This window comes from Bombina bombina, chromosome 11, assembly GCF_027579735.1.
Source record: "Bombina bombina isolate aBomBom1 chromosome 11, aBomBom1.pri, whole genome shotgun sequence".
NCBI lineage: Eukaryota > Metazoa > Chordata > Amphibia > Anura > Bombinatoridae > Bombina > Bombina bombina.
In genome coordinates this window covers 41,077,925-41,097,721 of record NC_069509.1, presented here as the reverse complement: position 1 = coordinate 41,097,721, position 19,797 = coordinate 41,077,925, and positions in this window count along the sequence as shown.

Here is a 19,797-nt window from a genome sequence, read left to right as displayed (position 1 = left end):
AAGAAAAGTACCTGAAACTAAATAATTTTCCATAAATAAGATACAACTATCTAAAGGAAAATAAATACTATTTTGCTATAGAAACAATAGCATAATTAGTAGAATTAGAGATAGCCCCAATAAATTGAAGAACCCTCCAAATTGAATTTAACTGCTGGCAAAGAATATAGTTTAAAACCTTTGAAGAAGGAATAAAAGAAAATTCTCAGCCTATTCCATTCCCTAGTATGGGGAATTGGAAAGAAAAACCTCTGAAAACACAGAAGAAATAAATAGGCAGAAATAGTGTCAGCTAGTCTAAAGAACTAGTTACCTTAATATCCAAAATAATCAACACCTTTTCAACAAAGAACAAATGTACTTTAACAATAAAAAAGTATATTTGTTAGTGTCAATATCTGATGAAGAAAATTTCTGAATAAATATTGTGGAGACAACAATGACGCTCAAATTTTTAGCGCCAAAAAAGCCGCCCACATTATTTGGCGCCTAAATGCTTTTGGCGGCAAAAATGGCGCCACATCCGGTAACGCCGACATTTTTTGGCACAAAAACGTAAAAAAAATGACGCAACTTCCGGCGACACGTATGACGCCGGAAATGACAAGAAAATTTTTGCGCCAAGAAAGTCCGCGCCAAGAATGACGCAATAAAATGAAGCATTTTCAGCCCCCGCGAGCCTAACAGCCCACAGGAAAAAAAGTCAAATTTTAAGGTAAGAAAAAATTGAATTATTCATATGCATTATCCCAAATATGAAACTGACTGTCTGAAAATAAGGAACGTTGAACATCCTGAATCAAGGCAAATAAATGTTTCAACACATATATTTAGAACTTTATATAAAAGTGCCCAACCATAGCTTAGAGTGTCACAGAAAATAAGACTTACTTACCCCAGGACACTCATCTACATGTAGTAGAAAGCCAAACCAGTACTGAAACGAGAATCAGTAGAGGTAATGGTATATAAGAGTATATTGTCGATCTGAAAAGGGAGGTAAGAGATGAATCTCTACGACCAATAACAGAGAACCTATGAAATAGACCCCGTAGAAGGAGATCATTGAATTCAAAATAGGCAATACTCTCTTCACATCCCTCTGACATTAACTGCACGCTGAGAGGAAAACCGGGCTCCAACCTGCTGCGGAGCGCATATCAACGTAGAATCTAGCACAAACTTACTTCACCACCTCCTCGGGAGGCAAAGTTTGTAAAACTGATTTGTGGGTGTGGTGAGGGGTGTATTTATAGGCATTTTGAGGTTTGGGAAACTTTGCCCCTCCTGGTAGGAATGTATATCCCATACGTCACTAGCTCATGGACTCTTGCTAATTACATGAAAGAAATATTAGTTGCAACCATAAGGTAACAAAAAAGCAAACACTTTTTTTAGTATATATGTACAAGTGTGATAATTCTAATACACTCTAAATTGTAACATAAAAATAGTGCAGATGAACGTATTTAATATATTAAAGAAAGTACTGAGAGACTAAAGACGTCCCTCCGGTCACAAATTCTGCAGACAAAAAGGAAAAAACCCAAGGAACTAAATTTAAGTGTATAATAATATGTACACAAAAGGGTGTTGATAATATATTTATTAAATTAGAGAGACCTAAAAAAGCTTTTTGAAAATTATAATAATATAAAATAAAGTTAGATTTTCGGAACGTGGAATAGAACCATGGACCTTGAGACCAAAATAATGTTTAACCTAACATATTAGGTCACTGGACTATACAATATCAGACTTCTGGTTTTTAGATCCTTAATAGGTTCTTTGCTGTTTAGTCTGAATATTAATGTTTTAGTATCCTTAAAGATGATTTCTTTGAGATTTCCACCATATGTGGTAAATCCCTAAGACAGTCTAGTGGTTTAAGACAACATAGTTTAGAGCCACTCAATTTTCTATTTTTCTGGTTGCTGGTTCGATCCCCCTCAAAAATGTTATAAGATAGAAATGTCTTGCATTTGGTTTTTGAGAATTTATACATAGTGTGAAAAAATTTTGGAGCTGGACATAATTCTGGCTTTTTTTGAAGCCGTAATATAGCGAGTCTTGAATTAGGCTACTTTTTCCTTGTCTTTTTTCTTTTTTGTGATAATTTCGCTTTTAGCAAACAAATATTTACGGTTTGTACCAACATACTTATTCGTTGGATCCTTATCCTAGCCATTGAGTTTTTGCCCGGAGATTAATCTTTGTTATATGAGAATTATTCTTAACTTTATGTTTTCAACAGGTTAACGCTAAGATATTGTATAGGCCAGTGGCCTAATATGTTAGGTTAAACATTATTTTGGTCTCAAGGTCCATGGTTCTATTCCACGTTCCCAAAATCTAACTTTATTTTATATTATTATCATTTTCAAAAAACTTTTTTAGGTCTCTCTAATTTAAAAAATATATTATCAACACCCTTTTGTGTACATATTATTATACACTTAAATTTAGTTCCTTGGGTTTTTTCCTTTTTGTCTGCAGAATTTGTGACCGGAGGGACGTCTTTAGTCTCTCAGTACTTTCTTTAATATATTAAATACGTTCATCTGCACTATTTTTATGTTACAATTTAGAGTGTATTAGAATTATCACACTTGTACATATATACTAAAAAAAGTGTTTGCTTTTTTGTTACCTTATGGTTGCAACTAATATTTTCATCTCTTCCTGGAGGCGTGTTCCATATGGCCTATAAATGGCCAAGCTTTTCACAGTGACGTCAGCCCTGAGGAAGTCCCTGTCAGTCAAGGGGATGAAACGCGCGTAGGCAGTGGCAACAGCTGTTTTTCTTGATGAGACGCCTACTCTATGGGATTCGCCATTTTACACGCTTTAACCTTGAAACAAAGTTGGATTTGTTGGAGCCTGTTTGCACGCTACTATAAATGTGCACTATCTGGAGCAGCAGTCATTTCGTCAACTGAATTATTCTAAAGTTGTGAGTTGTTTTGATTTGCTTGTCCTATCGGCAGAGGAATATGATGTTTCCTACGGCATATTAAAGTGGATGCCTGGACACTGTTTTCACAACCACCTGGATGGACTGAGTATTAAGTTCTCCCTAATAAGGGTTAAAATACATTTACAATAACTTTGCTTGTTATTATCTGTGATCTGTGCTTTGATTATAACTCACTTCATCTTCTATTACACTATACCGTTCTGCCACACACATAGATCCTCATTATATATCAAGACAGTGTTAACTCTTTTCATTTTGGGACTGTCCTCTGATTGTGGTGTTGTGTCTGGCTTTAGGTATATTGATTTGCTGCAATTTCACCATTACCAACTAAAGTTTTGAGTGTATATATAGCTGTCTTCATTGGCTATCCTATTCACATTGCATGCTTCAGTTTTGAGTCAATTACATGGATCCTCTTTGTTATGTTCATGACAGCGGTTCCCTTGAATACAATTTGGGGCTGTCCTCTGATTGAGGTGTTGTAATTTCTCTACATCGAAGCTATGTTAAATTAGCCAATTTATATTGATATTCCTGCTATACTCCCCATGAGACGTCTCATTTGATTCACTTATTTATATATATTTTTCATGTTTTATTTTCACCATCATGATTTTGTCCTTTAATAAACTTTTAGTGCTTTGAAAATATGTTTGTTTTTCAAGTTTGTGTCTCTTGCTTATATCAGGTCCTCACACTTGTTACTCACTATATTCTGTATTTATATTGGCATAATAATTATTGTTATTGCCCTTTATGTGTAGAGAGTGCTGAATTCCCTATCTTTTTATAAGGCTTACTTACCCTTATTATCTCTCACCTAATGTTGTTATAATATTTAATTATAGGGTCTGCACCTCTAACTATACTATACACATTCTTTGACTCGATTTTTAGCAGATCCCTTAAAATTATTTTTCTATCCAGTATGTAATGATATAGGTATTTCAAATATTTAAGCTTTATTACTATCATTAAAACAATTAGGATTAAATAATATGTCATAATAGTCATATGAAAAATATGATATCACCAATTCTCTGGGCATCCATGTTAATGGAACCAGTATGATATTGTTAATATTAAATACATATAATTTTAATTCTGTTTGGTGCATATCTTTATATGAATTATATCATGTACTCTCCTTCTTTCTCTCTTTTTCTTAACTTTTAGTATCCTTTTAACCTCTTAACATAACCTGCTTTAATTGTTACATCTAAATACAGCGCGATATACAAGCAATCTCCTGCTTGTAACCCGAGGTCACACAATATAGATATGAAGGGTTATATTTGCGATCATATTATTTGAATTCTCCCAACTGACGCATATTACTATGTTTTAGGGTATGAAATATTCTGTAATGATAGTCCGTGTGAATCAGAACAATTGGAGTTTTAATCAATGGTTCAGTCAGGGGCCCCATAATCTCTAGTGGCGACCATGTATGTATACCATAAATTTTGTTACTTGGTGAAATTCTAAAATAAATCCTGTCCCCATATGTCTTGACTGTTCACTCTTGATGTATGGCAACTCTGTATTTAACTGTTTACAACCTCAATAAAAACATTTAAAAAAAAAAAAAAAAAAAAGAACGAAGCCTTGGAGTAACCAATGTCCAGACATCGTATGGCAGCTGGACATACTGTTAAAGGAACACTCAGTGCAGTAGAATTGCATAATTAACAAGTGTATCATAAAAAGACAATGCAATAACACCTACTCTGAATTTCATAAAAGCAGTAGATTTTTCTGTCAAATTAATTTTTTCCCTATTTTCCGTCCCACTGTGTCATATGACAGACATCAGCCGATCACAGACTAGTATACCCTGTGAGCTTGTGCACATGCTCAATATGATCTTGTTCCCAACAAAGTATGAATATAAAAAGACTGTGCAAAATTGGATAATGGAAGTAAATTAGAAAGTGACTTAAAACTGCTGCTCTTTCTGAATCATAAAAGTTTATTTTGACTTGAGTGTCCCTTTAAGAGGCTAGTGGTCAAATTATGCATCATGTTCCACCTCCTCCAGTAAATGGGGGTAAAACATATAGTGTAACTTTAGGGAAAATAGAATTTTACTCTGAATATCATTGTCCCAGAGACATACGGATAGATAGATAGATAAATAGATAACTGAGAGATAGTTTTACCCGTTTTGTGCAAGAAGAAGATTATCTCATTTGGACACTTTTGTATCCCGTTCTCCACCACAGCTTTGACGAATAAGTAATTTAGGTGTCTCATATGTTTGTGCTTTAATGCCTGGCATACACTGTTTACTGTGCAGCTACCATCTCCGTTAGAGTGTTTATACTGTTTTATGCAAGAGTCAGGAATCTCCTTATACTGAACAGATTCAGAATCAGCTCGGCTCCATTTTATCACAATGTCTTTCAGGCGGAAGCTGTTGATTTCTAATTTGATTAATTTTTCATTATATGTGATGCTCTTTACCTCTGGAATATCTAAGGAATTAAACAAGTGAGGTCATTTTAATAAATCAAAACAAAAACAGACATAATAAAAACCTGCATCTATACTACACATACTGTACATGTGTATTACTGTTAAATGTTGTAATTATGGCCTTGATCTTGCAGCAGCAGCTTTTGCTGCTCCTTTATGGCTAAAAGAATACTTTTTGATTCAGCACAATCACAATTATTTCCACACTCGCAAATTAGTTTTCGGATCCTCAATAGAAGTTGTATTTCTCCTATGGGGCAGAAAAGTTCTTAGTGATCACAATACTTTTGCAAATAACTTTTAAACATCTTTTCAAGACCATTTTTTTTTTTTGAATTGAACAACTATAGGCACTTGAGAAGTACTCGGAAATGCATTTTGGACTTTAACATTATTTTACAACTATCTGCAAACAGTCTTATCTTACACACATGTTAAATACTCTGAAATGGCCACAGTAAACATTCTAGAGGTTTAGTAACAAACATGATGTTGATTCATTAAAGCTCCATTCGTCCCTATTAAAAAGGCTGTATACAGGGAAAAGGGCACACATTTAAATATGTAAAGGTACATTTACATATTAATATGTATTGACTACTACAGCTAAGGACATCTGCCAGACAAGTCAAATCAGGACCCAAACATCTACAAATGTTTGTCATTAACAGTTTCTTGTGTTATTAAAATCTGTTTTTTTTTTTAAGGAGATCAATTAATCACAAGTTAAGTATTGCAATCCGTTTCCATTGCACCACTGCTAACTCATCTTAATGCATCTTTTATATTGTAAGGATGGGCAGACTCCGCACTCTTTTTCTATCACTATATGGTTGCTTTACAACTTAGAGAAGTATTTTTTTAACTATTGTTTGTTAAAGCACTGTTTACATTTTAAAAACAAAATGGCAACTGTGATTTTCTATGCAAAGAACATATCTTCTTTTACTGGATTTTAACTCTCTTTAACTGTCATTTTTGACCTCACTGCCTTGCTACATTGCATCTTACTAAGAGACATTTAAACAAGATCACGCCTTCGTGAAAAGGTTATATATAACGGATGTGCCTCCAAACACATTCATAAGCATCTATATTAGTGAGCTTGTAACCTGGAACAAGCATTCCTGACTATAAGTTGCATAATGTAGGTATAATTTGTAGATGTTCTGGTAAAGTGACTACAGCAGTATGTCCATCATGCCAAGATATGTATGGCATTCATATGTTTACTGAGTGTTGAGGATGTATTTTGATGACAATAGGTTAAAGGGACATAATACCCATATGCTAAATGCTTTGGGGCCGAATTATCAAACTCCGAATGGAAATGGCTTGATGCCCCGTGTTTCTGGCGAGCCTTCAGGCTCGCCAGAAACACAAATTATGAAGCAGCGGTCTAAAGACCGCTGCTCCATAACTTGTCCGCCTGCTCTGAGGAGGCGGACAGACATCGCCCGCAAATAAACCCGATCTAATACGATCGGGTTGATTGACACCCCCTGCTAGCAGCCGATTGGCCGCAAATCTGCAGGGGGCGGCATTGTACCAGTAGTTCACAAGAACTGCTGGTGCAATGATAAATGCCGAGAGCGTATGCTGTCAGCATTTATCAATGTGCGGCAGACATGATCCGCAATATCGGATCATCTCCGCTTACACGTTCATAAATAGGCCCCCAAGTCTCTATGTGAAAAAGGAAGATATGATACCTTAAAATGTCCTCAGAATCCTCATCCAATTCTAAAGGGGACTTTAAGGAGTCAATCAGGGTGTTAGTCCCGGGACTTGCAAGGAAGCGTGCATCTGGCATGTCCCGCACAGTCTCTTTATTTCCCTCCTCATTTTACTATGAAATTTTACAAGATTTCAGTGCAATCTTTAAAACTGTAAATATTTCATAGTAAACTTCCTTAAAGTGAGGAGGGATATAAAGTGGCTGTGCTGTACATACGAGATGCACATTACCTTGCAAGTCCTGATTGGCTGCTTAAAGTCCTTTTACAATGGGATGTGGCAACTGAGGACATTTTGAGGTAAAATAGCTTTCTTTATTGCATAGAGATGTCCAGGTGATTGAGGCCTTTATGTTTTACTTATATCTCTGTTTAGGAAGTAGGGTTGCCAGCTGTTCTTCAAAAAATACTGGACAGTCAGCAGATGACAGTATGGAAAATGCAAAAAAAACAAACAAAAAGAGTCATTTGAAAATTCAATTCACCCTGTACTATATTGAAAACGCATTAAATTTATTAACACATTATTTGATGTTTTACTTTGGGAATTTAATGTATTTTTGAAAATAAACACTCATTTCAAATCTGATGCACCACACATTCTCAATCGGAGACAGGTCAGGACTGCAGGCAGGCCATGCTAGCACTCTCTGCTTACGCTAACAATGCGATTGTATTCCGGGCAGAATGTGGTTTGGCGTTGTCCTGCTGGAAAATACAGGGACGTTGCTGGAAAAGGCAACGTCTGGATGGCAGCATATGCAGCTCCAAAATGTATACATATCTCTGCATGAAAGGGACACTGAACCCATTTTTTTCTTTCATGATTCAGATAGAGCAGCAATTTTAAGCAACTTACTCCTATTATCAATTTTTCTTAATTCGCTTGCTATCTTTATTTAAAAAGCAGGAATGTGATGCATAGGAGCAGGCCCATTTTTGGTTGAGAACCTGGGTTATGCTTGCTTATTGGTGGGTAATGTAAGCCTCCAATAATCAAGTGCTATCCATGGTGCTTAACCTAAAGTGGGCTGGCTGCTAAGATTTACATTCCTGCTTTTAAAATAAAGATAGCAAGAGAACAAAGAAAAATTGATAATAAGAGTAAATTAGAAAGTTGCTTAAAATTGCACGCTCTATCTGAATCATGAAAAGAAAATTGGGTTCAGTGTCCCCTCAAAGATGTGCAAGTTACCCATGCCATGGGCACTGACACACCCTCATACCATGAGAGACGCTGGCTTTTGGACCTGGAGCTGATAACAGCTTGGATCGTCCTTTTCCTCTTTGGCCCGGAGAACACAACGGCTGTTTTTTCCAAAAACTATTTAAATTATTGACTTGTCAGACCATAAAACACGATTCCACTGTGCTACTGTCCATGTCAAATGAGACTGAGCCCAGAGAAGTCGGCAGCGCTTCTGGACAGTGTTGCTGTATGGCTTCTGCTTTGTATAGTATCTGCATCTCTGGTTGCAGCGGTGAATGGTGTTGACTGACAAAGGTTTACCGAAGTATTCCTGAGCCCATGTCAGGATATCCATTACAGACTCATGATGGTTTTTGAGACAGTGATATCTGAGGGATACGCACATTCAAAAGTGTTTTTTGGCCGTGCTCTTTACGGACCGAGATTTGACCAGATTCCTCAAATTTTTTAATTATATTGTGCACTGTAGAAGGTGAAATGCCCCAAATCCTACAGATATCTATTTGGGGAATGTTGTTCTCAAAGTGTTGGATTATCCACTGGTGCATCTGTTGGCATATTGCCGAGCCTTGACCCATCCTTGCTCTAGAAGGACTAGACCTTTTTTGGAGGCTCCTTATTCACTATGATTACATCATGATTGCCTCACATGTTTCACATCTTCTTTTCTAAACTTGTCACATCACTATTAGTCCTAAATTGCCCCTGTCCCAATTTTTTTGGAACGTGTTGCAGTCATCAGATTTGAAATGAGTGTTTAATTTTTAAAAATACATTTAATTAACAAAGTAAAACATCAAATAACGTGTTAATAATGTGTTTTCAATATAGTACAGGGTGAATTGGATTTTCAAATGACTCTTTTTTTGCATTTCACATACTGGGGCCTATTTATGAAAGGTCTGTCGGACCTGATCCGACATTGCGGATCATGTCCGACAGACCTCGCTAAATGCGGAGAGCAATACGCTCTCTGTATTCAGCATTGTACCAGCAGCTCTTGTGAACTGCTGGTGCAACGCCGCCCCCTGCAGATTTGCGGCAAATCGGCCGCTAGGAGGGGGGGTGTCAATCAACCCGATCGTATTCGATTGGGTTGAATTGCGGCGATGTCTGCCCGCCTCCTCAGAGCAGGCAGACAGGTTATGGAGCAGCGGTCTTTAGACCGCTGCTCCATAACTTGTGTTTCTGGCGAGTCTGAAGGTTCGCCAGAAACATGGGCCCTCAAACTCCATACAGAGCTTGATAAATGGGCCCCACAGTCCCAACTTTTTCGGAAATAGTTTTGTGTATGTGTATATATATATGTATGTGTTTGTGTGTGTTTGAGACACTTACCTGAGTGTGCAGCGACTTCATCACTGACCTGTGGTCCAACTTCATTAAACATATAAGGCTTGTCTGACAGAAGTATTTCCTTCTGGTCTAATATTAGGTAAAACTTTTCTGTGTAAAAAAATGAAAGGATTATTAAATACAACAGAGGTGCATAATCAACAAGTGTAGAATAAAAAAATAGCAAAGTCCAGCAACACTGAATGTTCCTCAAAAGATCTTTATTCTTTATATTAAGGTCATGCCATATACAACATTTTGGGTATAACAACCTTATGTATATAAGATTAAGGGTATGTGTTATACCCAAAAGGTTGTATATGGCCCAGCCTGTTTGTTTTTCTTTGGTGCCAATAAATGGTTATTTCACACTGTGGTGCTGCCTCTTGGAGATTGTTATGTAATTGACATGAACCTAATGCACTAGTTTTGAAAGTGTGAGGTGGGTCTCACCAGGGGGGCCCTAATGCATATAAGGGGAGGTGCGGGAGCAGTGACAATTTACACTATCCTATGAATATTGGAAAGGATAATGAATGAAGCAATGTTAGCACTTCCCTTCAGGTGCTCGCTGCCAGCCCCGGTTCTCCCAAACCGTGTATAGAAGCAGAAAGTGTTGAAAGTGTCTGGATTCCCGCATCACACTTAGGGAGACTTCCCCAAGTGTCATAATTTGCATAATTAAAAACAGAGAAGCGCTCAACCTGTTCTATGGCTAGTTACCACCCTAGAAGCAGCCTCTTTTTGCTCAATATGTGCCTTTCACAGAGAAGAATTTTCCTGTAGCATATCAGTCTGATCCTGACTTAACAGTGCAGTCCAGCCCCGAAATACCAGGCAATCCCTCTCTGACCGAGAGAAATAGCAAAACCTCAGACGTACGTTTCGTAATTCTTTTATTAGAAAAATAATCATATATGCATATATACACAAAATAAAATCATAATAACAAATACAAACAAAATATCTCTTGTTACAAAACTGAAATATTGACCCAAATTTTTGTCATCAGAAAAAAATCAAAATGCAAACATTAAACTTAAATAATCACACAAAATAAAATTAAACATATTTCAAATACAGACAAAAACAAACTGAAGAATAAGAAAACAAACAAAAAAATAAATAATCCAATCCTTCCACTTCTTTGTCTTCCAGGTGCCTTCAGAATCTAATTCCCCATATCGCCTCCTATCAAAAGAAAAATACAAAAACAACTTCCCACGGATCATACCCACACAATTACCTACAGTAACTACCTCTTTCTTAAAAATCAAAATATTACGCACATCCCACAACACCTCCTTCACACAACATGCCAACAACCATATCAATCTTGCTTTCTCCTTTTCCACACCACTTCCACACAAACCATACATCATCATATTAAAAGTAAAAAACTGCACTCCAGTCAAACCCTTAATCATCCTTTTCAAACTTCTCCAAACATCCCTAGCATACTCACAATTCCAAAACAAATGAATAACACTCTCGCTTTGACAACAACCATCTCTAGTTAACTTGCTAAGTATTTTTGGCAGCCTAAACTGCAAATGTGTCCGTATTGGATAATTCACAAATGTTCTCAAATTGGGCACACAAAATTACCGTCTCTGTAATTTTGTGTGCCCAATTTGAGAACATTTGTGAATTATCCAATACGGACACATTTGCAGTTTAGGCTGCCAAAAATACTTAGCAAGTTAACTTTTTCTCTTGCCATTATTATCTCTTGCCAATATTACTTGAAATTAACACCCATTTTTTATGTATTTTATCTTTATGTCCTTTATCATTATACTGTTTTAATCAGTGCCGGCACTATTGTTATATGATTATTGTATAATAAATTTTTAAAGATTCACATAGTTATTATCCTTTTTAGACAAACATTATTTACACTTTACCTGATTAGTATAGATATACCATATATAAATTGAGCTCTGTGCTTTCATTAGCGCTACCCTGCACCTTTTTTCCATGTTTTCTCCCATTAGCGATTTGGAGATTCGTTAATGTTCTGGGTCAGCTACAGAGCCTGAGAGTGTTAGCATCAACTTTTGCAGTTTTAACAACCATCTCTAGGACACACTTCTGAAGCCACTAAACGACACATTCTCTGAAAATCCCTTGTTGGCAAACACTTATGCACACTCATCCAACTAATATCTTTCTGCCTATTCATCAAATACTTATTACACACATTTGTCCAACATTGGTGTGTCCGGTCCACGGCGTCATCCTTACTTGTGGGAATATCTCTTCCCCAACAGGAAATGGCAAAGAGTCCCAGCAAAGCTGGCCATATAGTCCCTCCTAGGCTCCGCCCACCCTAGTCATTCTCTTTGCCGTTGCACAGGCAACATCTCCACAGAGATGGTTAAGAGTATGTGGTGTTTAGTTGTAGTTTTTTTATTCTACTATCAAGAGTTTGTTATTTTAAAATAGTGCTGGTATGTACTATTTACTCTGAAACAGAAAAAGATGAAGAATTCTGTTTGTGAGAGTAAGATGATTTTAGCAGACAGTAACTAAAATCGTTTGCTGTTTCCACATAGGACTGTTGAGATGAAGTAACTTCAGTTGGGGGAAACAGTTAGCAGACTTTTCTGCTTAAGGTATGACTAGCCATATTTCTAACAAGACTGTGTAATGCTGGAAGGCTGTCATTTCCCCTCATGGGGACCGGTAAGCCATTTTCTTAGTCTCAAACAGAATAAAGGGCTTAATATGGGCTATAAAACTGGTAGACACTTTTATGGGCAAAATCGATTGCTTTATTTGGGCATTTTATACATGTTATGCTGGTAATTCACACTTATAAACTTGGGGAACGTTTTTTAACGTCAGGCACTGTGTTAGACACCTTTTCCAGTCAGGAAGGGCCTTCCCAGTTGTAGCCTGAGCCTCATTTTCGCGCCATTACTGCACAGTTACTTTTGAGAGCAACACATGCAGATGCATGTGTGAGGATCTGAAAGTAGTTGGAAAAGTTCCTAGAAGGCTTCATTTGGTATCGTATTCCCCCCTGGGTTTGGTTGAGTCGCAGCAAAGGCTGTAGCTGGGACTGTAGAGGGGTTAAAACTGTAACCGGCTCCGGTTTTGTTATTTTAAGGGTTAAAGCTCTGAAAATTGGTGTGCAATACTTTGAATGCTTTAAGACACTGTGGTGAAAATTTGGTAAATTTTGAACAACTCCTTCATATTTTTTCACATATTCAGTAATAAAGTGTGCTCTGTTTAAAATTTAAAGAGACAGTAACGGTTTTGTTTTAAAACGGTTTTTGTGCTTTATTGACAAGTTTAAGCCTGTTTAACATGTCTGTACCTTCAGATAAGCTATGTTCTATATGTATGAAAGTCAATGTGTCTCCCCCTTCAAAATTGTGTGATAATTGTGCCATAGCGTCCAAACAAAGTAAGGACAGTACTGCCACAGATAATGAAGTTGCCCAAGATGATTCATCAGATGAAGGGAGTAGACATGGTTCTACATTATCTCCTTCTGTGTCTATACAAGTTTTGTCCACGCAGGAGGCCCCTAGCACATCTAGCGCGCCAATGCTTATTACTATGCAACAATTGACGGCAGTAATGGATAACTCCATAGCAAATATTTTATCCAAAATGCCTGCATATCAGAGAAAGCGCGATTGCTCTGTTTTAAACACTGATGAGCAAGAGGGCGCTGATGATAATTGCTCTGTCATACCCTCACACCAATCTGAAGGGGCCATGAGGGAGGTTTTGTCAGATGGGGAAATTTCAGATTCAGGAAAAATTTCTCAACAGGCTGAACCTGATGTTGTGACATTTAAATTTAAATTAGAGCATCTCCGCGCACTGCTTAAGGAGATGTTATCTACTCTGGATGATTGTGACAACCTGGTCATTCCAGAAAAATTATGCAAGATGGACAAGTTCCTAGAGGTTCCGGTGCACCCCGACGCTTTTCCTATACCCAAGAGGGTGGCGGACATAGTGAATAAGGAGTGGGAGAAGCCCGGCATACCTTTTGTCCCCCCTCCTATATTAAAGAAATTATTTCCTATGGTCGACCCCAGAAAGGACTTATGGCAGACAGTCCCTAAGGTCGAGGGGGCAGTTTCTACTCTAAACAAGCGCACTACTATTCCTATCGAGGATAATTGTGCTTTCAAAGATCCTATGGATAAAAAATTGGAGGGTTTGCTTAAAAAAGATTTTTGTACAGCAAGGTTACCTTCTGCAACCCATTTCGTGCATTGTTCCTGTCACTACAGCAGCGTGGTTCTGGTTCGAGGAACTAGAAAAGTCGCTCAGTAGAGAGACTCCATATGAGGAGGTTATGGACAGAGTTCACGCACTTAAGTTGGCTAATTCTTTTATTTTAGATGCCGCTTTGAAATTAGCTAGATTAGCGGCGAAAAATTCAGGGTTTGCAATTGTGGCGCGCAGAGCGCTTTGGCTAAAGTCTTGGTCAGCGGATGTATCATCCAAGACAAAATTGCTTAATATCCCCTTCAAGGGTAAAACTCTCTTTGGGCCAGAATTGAAAGAGATTATCTCAGACATCACTGGGGGAAAGGGCCACGCCCTCCCACAAGATAGGCCTTTCAAAGCCAAGAATAAGTCTAATTTTCGTTCCTTTCGTAATTTCAGGAACGGACCGGCCTCTAATTCTGCATCCTCTAAGCAAGAGGGTAATGCTTCACAGACCAAACCAGCCTGGAAACCGATGCAAGGCTGGAACAAGGGTAAGCAGGCCAAGAAACCTGCTGCTGCTAACAAAACAGCATGAAGGAGTAGCCCCCGATCCGGGACCGGATCTAGTGGGGGGCAGACTCTCTCTCTTTGCTCAGGCTTGGGCAAGAGATGTTCAAGATCCCTGGACGCTAGAAATAGTTTCTCAGGGTTATCTTCTGGAATTCAAGGAACTACCCCCAAGGGGAAGGTTTCACATTTCTCACTTATCCTCAAACCAAATAAAGAGACAGGCATTCTTACATTGTGTAGAAGACCTGTTAAAGATGGGAGTGATACACCCAGTTCCTATGGCGGAACAAGGAATGGGATTTTACTCAAATCTGTTCGTGGTTCCCAAAAAAGAGGGAACCTTCAGACCAATTCTGGATTTAAAAATCCTAAACAAATTTCTCAGAGTACCATCGTTCAAGATGGAAACCATTCGAACGATTCTACCTACAATCCAGGAAGGTCAATTTATGACTACCGTGGATCTAAAGGATGCGTACCTACATATTCCTATCCACAAAGAACATCATCAGTTCCTAAGGTTCGCCTTTCTGGACAAACATTACCAGTTTGTGGCCCTCCCATTCGGGTTAGCCACTGCTCCAAGGATTTTCACAAAGGTACTCGGGTCCCTTCTAGCGGTTTTAAGACCGAGGGGCATTGCAGTAGTACCATACTTGGACGACATTCTAATACAAGTGTCGTCCCTTTCAAGGTCAAAGGCTCATACAGACATCGTTCTGGCCTTTCTCAGATCTCACGGGTGGAAGGTGAACATAGAAAAAAGTTCTCTGTCTCCGTCGACAAGAGTTCCCTTCTTGGGAACAATAATAGATTCTTTAGAAATGAGGATTTTTCTGACAGATGTCAGAAAGTCAAAACTTCTAAACGCTTGTCAAGTTCTTCATTCAGTTCCACGTCCTTCCATAGCTCAGTGCATGGAAGTAGTAGGGTTGATGGTTGCAGCAATGGACATTGTTCCTTTTGCGCAAATTCATCTAAGACCATTACAACTGTGCATGCTGAGACAGTGGAATGGGGACTATACAGACTTGTCTCCAGTGATTCAAATAGATCAGAGACCAGAGATTCACTCCGTTGGTGGCTAACCCTGGACCACCTATCCCAGGGAATGAGCTTCCGCAGACCAGAGTGGGTCATCGTCACGACCAACGCCAGTCTAGTGGGCTGGGGCGCGGTCTGGGAATCCCTGAAAGCTCAGGGACTATGGTCTCGGGAAGAGTCTCTTCTCCCGATAAACATTCTGGAACTAAGAGCGATATTCAATGCTCTCAGGGCTTGGCCTCAGCTAGCAAAGGCCAGATTTATAAGATTCCAATCAGACAACATGACGACTGTTGCTTATATCAATCATCAGGGGGGAACAAGGAGTTCCCTGGCGATGAAAGAAGTGACCAAAATAATTCAATGGGCGGAGGATCACTCCTGTCACCTATCTGCGATCCACATTCCAGGAGTGGAAAACTGGGAGGCGGATTATCTGAGTCGTCAGACTTTCCATCCGGGGGAGTGGGAACTCCACCTGGAGATATTTGCCCAGTTGACCCAATTATGGGGCATTCCAGACATGGATCTGATGGCGTCTCGTCAGAACTTCAAGGTTCCTTGCTGCGGGTCCAGATCCAGGGATCCCAAGGCGACTCTAGTGGATGCACTAGTAGCGCCTTGGACTTTCAACCTAGCTTATGTGTTTCCACCGTTTCCTCTCATTCCCAGGCTGGTAGCCAGGATCAAGCAGGAGAGGGCCTCGGTGATCTTGATAGCTCCTGCGTGGCCACGCAGGACTTGGTATGCAGACCTGGTGAATATGTCATCGGCTCCACCATGGAAGCTACCTTTGAGACAGGACCTTCTTGTACAGGGTCCATTCGAACATCCAAATCTGGTCTCCCTCCAGCTGACGGCTTGGAGATTGAACGCTTGATTCTATCAAAGCGTGGATTTTCAGATTCTGTGATAGATACTCTGGTTCAAGCCAGAAAAACGGTAACTAGAAAAATTTACCATAAAATATGGAAAAGATATATCGGCTGGTGTGAATCCAAGGGATTCCCATGGAATAAGATAAAGATTCCTAAGATCCTTTCCTTTCTACAAGAAGGTTTGGATAAAGGATTATCTGCGAGTTCTCTAAAGGGACAGATTTCTGCCTTATCTGTCTTACTACACAAACGACTGGCAGCTGTGCCAGATGTTCAAGCATTTGTTCAGGCTCTGGTTAGGATCAAGCCTGTTTACAGACCTTTGACTCCTCCCTGGAGTTTAAATCTAGTTCTTTCAGTTCTTCAAGGGGTTCCGTTTGAACCTTTACATTCCATAGATATTAAGTTGTTATCTTGGAAAGTTTTGTTTTTGGTTGCTATTTCTTCTGCTAGAAGAGTTTCTGAGTTATCTGCTCTGCAGTGTACTCCGCCCTATCTGGTGTTCCATTCAGATAAGGTTGTTTTGCGTACTAAGCCTGGTTTTCTTCCAAAGGTTGTTTCCAATAAAAATATTAACCAGGAGATAGTTGTACCTTCTTTGTGTCCGAATCCAGTTTCAAAGAAGGAACGTTTGCTACACAATTTAGATGTAGTCCATGCTCTAAAATTCTACTTAGAAGCCACAAAAGAGTTCAGACAAACATCTTCTCTGTTTGTCGTTTATTCTGGTAAAAGGAGAGGTCAAAAAGCAACTTCTACCTCTCTTTCTTTTTGGCTTAAAAGCATCATCAGATTGGTTTATGAGACTGCCGGACGGCAGCCTCCTGATAGAATCACAGCTCACTCCACTAGGGCTGTGGCTTCCACATGGGCCTTCAAGAACGAGGCTTCTGTTGATCAGATATGATGTAAGGCAGCGACTTGGTCTTCACTGCACACTTTTGCCAAATTTTACAAATTTGATACTTTTGCTTCTTCGGGGGCTATTTTTGGGAGAAAGGTTTTGCAAGCCGTGGTGCCTTCCGTTTAGGTAACTGATTTGCTCCCTCCCTTCATCCGTGTCCTAAAGCTTTGGTATTGGTTCCCACAAGTAAGGATGACGCCGTGGACCAGACACACCAATGTTGGAGAAAACAGAATTTATGCTTACCTGATAAATTACTTTCTCCAACGGTGTGTCCGGTCCACGGCCCGCCCTGGTTTTTAATCAGGTTTGATGAATTATTTTCTCTAACTACAGTCACCACGGCATCCTATGGTTTCTCCTATTTTTTCCTCCTGTCCGTCGGTCGAATGACTGGGGTGGGCAGAGCCTAGGAGGGACTATATGGCCAGCTTTGCTGGGACTCTTTGCCATTTCCTGTTGGGGAAGAGATATTCCCACAAGTAAGGATGACGCCGTGGACCGGACACACCGTTGGAGAAAGTAATTTATCAGGTAAGCATAAATTCTGTTTTTCCATACCAACACACATTCATTTTCATTCAAACCCCCAATCAACTCAAGACCTTCCTTCTTCTCCAACATTTTCAAAACCATTCTGTTTGCACACCACATCTCCCTACTAACATTCTCCAAACCATATTTTTTAATTCAACATTCCACCCTTACATAAAACCACGGAACAGCAAAACATACCGGTTTCTTTCTATCAATCTCAAATAAACCATATCGTCTTAAAACATTTCCACAAGCATACTTTACCATACAACCAGCCATGCTATCCTTACCACTCAGAACCACACACCTACTAACATATTTCACAGCCAAAAATCTCTCCACATTTGGAAAACCCTTACCACCAACATTCTTACTCTTAACAACAACATCTCTTTTCAAACGCTCCATACCAGAACTCCAGAAAAAAGAAAACAACACTATCAAAATTCTCCGAAAAAATCCTCTCAGGTGGCGGAAAAACTAACGCCAAATATAACATAATAGGGATCAAAACCGATTTAATAACTAATATTTTTCCTTCCAAAGATAAAGTCCTTAAAGACCAAAACTGAAGTTTTCTACTCACTTTATCAAAAACATTCTCCCAACTTTCCAAGCCTTTCAAATCCACATCAAATTTCACACCCAACACCTCAATTGCACCTTCAGTCACAGGCCATCCACAGGAATCAATCTCCCTATCATTACAAAAAACTTTAACTTTACACTTATTCCAATTAACTCTGAAACCACTTGCCATACAAAAACATTCAACTAAAGTTTTCACCCTCCTCAAACCAGCCTGAGTCTCACATACCACACTCACATCATCCATATACCCAATCACTTTTAAACACCTTCCATTACTACCAGGAACACTCACACCTCTAACTAATTTATCCTTCCTCAAACTAGTTAATAATGGCTCAATGACACATACAAATAACACAGGAGACAAAGGACATCCTTGATGCACCTCAGTCAAAAAACCATTAACCTGGACTTGACTCACAATATCACTATACAAACATTTAAACCATCCAATAATCTTACCAGAAAAACCTAAACGTTCTAAAACATGAAACATAAAATCATGCACTACCCTATCATATGCTTTTTCAAAATCCACAATAGCAACAGCAACAGACCTCATCCTCTCCCTCACATACCACAGTACATCGCGTAGTAACAACAAACTTTCAGAAATCTGACACCCAGGAACAGCACACACTTGCTCTTCACCCACAACCTTACCAATCACTCCACGCATTCTATTTGCCAACACCTTTGCAATAACCTTATAGTCAACATTCAACAACGTAATCGGCCTCCAATTCCTCAAATCTCTCTTATCACCCTTTTTAAATAACAAAACAATCAAACCTTTCCTCATTGAAACAGGCAAAACATTCATTCTAAAAACAAACTTACAAACATCCAACATATCCACCCCAATCAAATTCCAAAAACAAGTATAAAATTCAACAGGCAAACCATCACAACCAGCTACCTTCCCATTCTTAAAACTCCTAACAACCTCTGCAATCTCATCCAAACTTAGATCCCTTTCTAACAAATCATTATCATATTTTTCCAACTTAACCTCAATGTCTTCCAACAACTCATTTTCCAATAAAACATCTCTTGTTTTTCTTTATACAGCTCACTGTAAAACTCATGAACTTCACGCAAAACACCATCCGTACCATTAACTTCACACTCAACCTTATCAAAAACACTAACAAAACCAGTCTTTCCTTCAAAAGCTTTCTTAAAAAAATATTTACTACAAGACTCATCCTTTTCCATTTTCTCCAATCTTGCCATAAAAACAATTTTCTTTCCTTTTTCATGCATACACTTTTTAATTATCTTTCTTGCTTCAGCAATTTCCTCATGCACATCAATACCACAATTTCTCAATTTATACAAATACAACA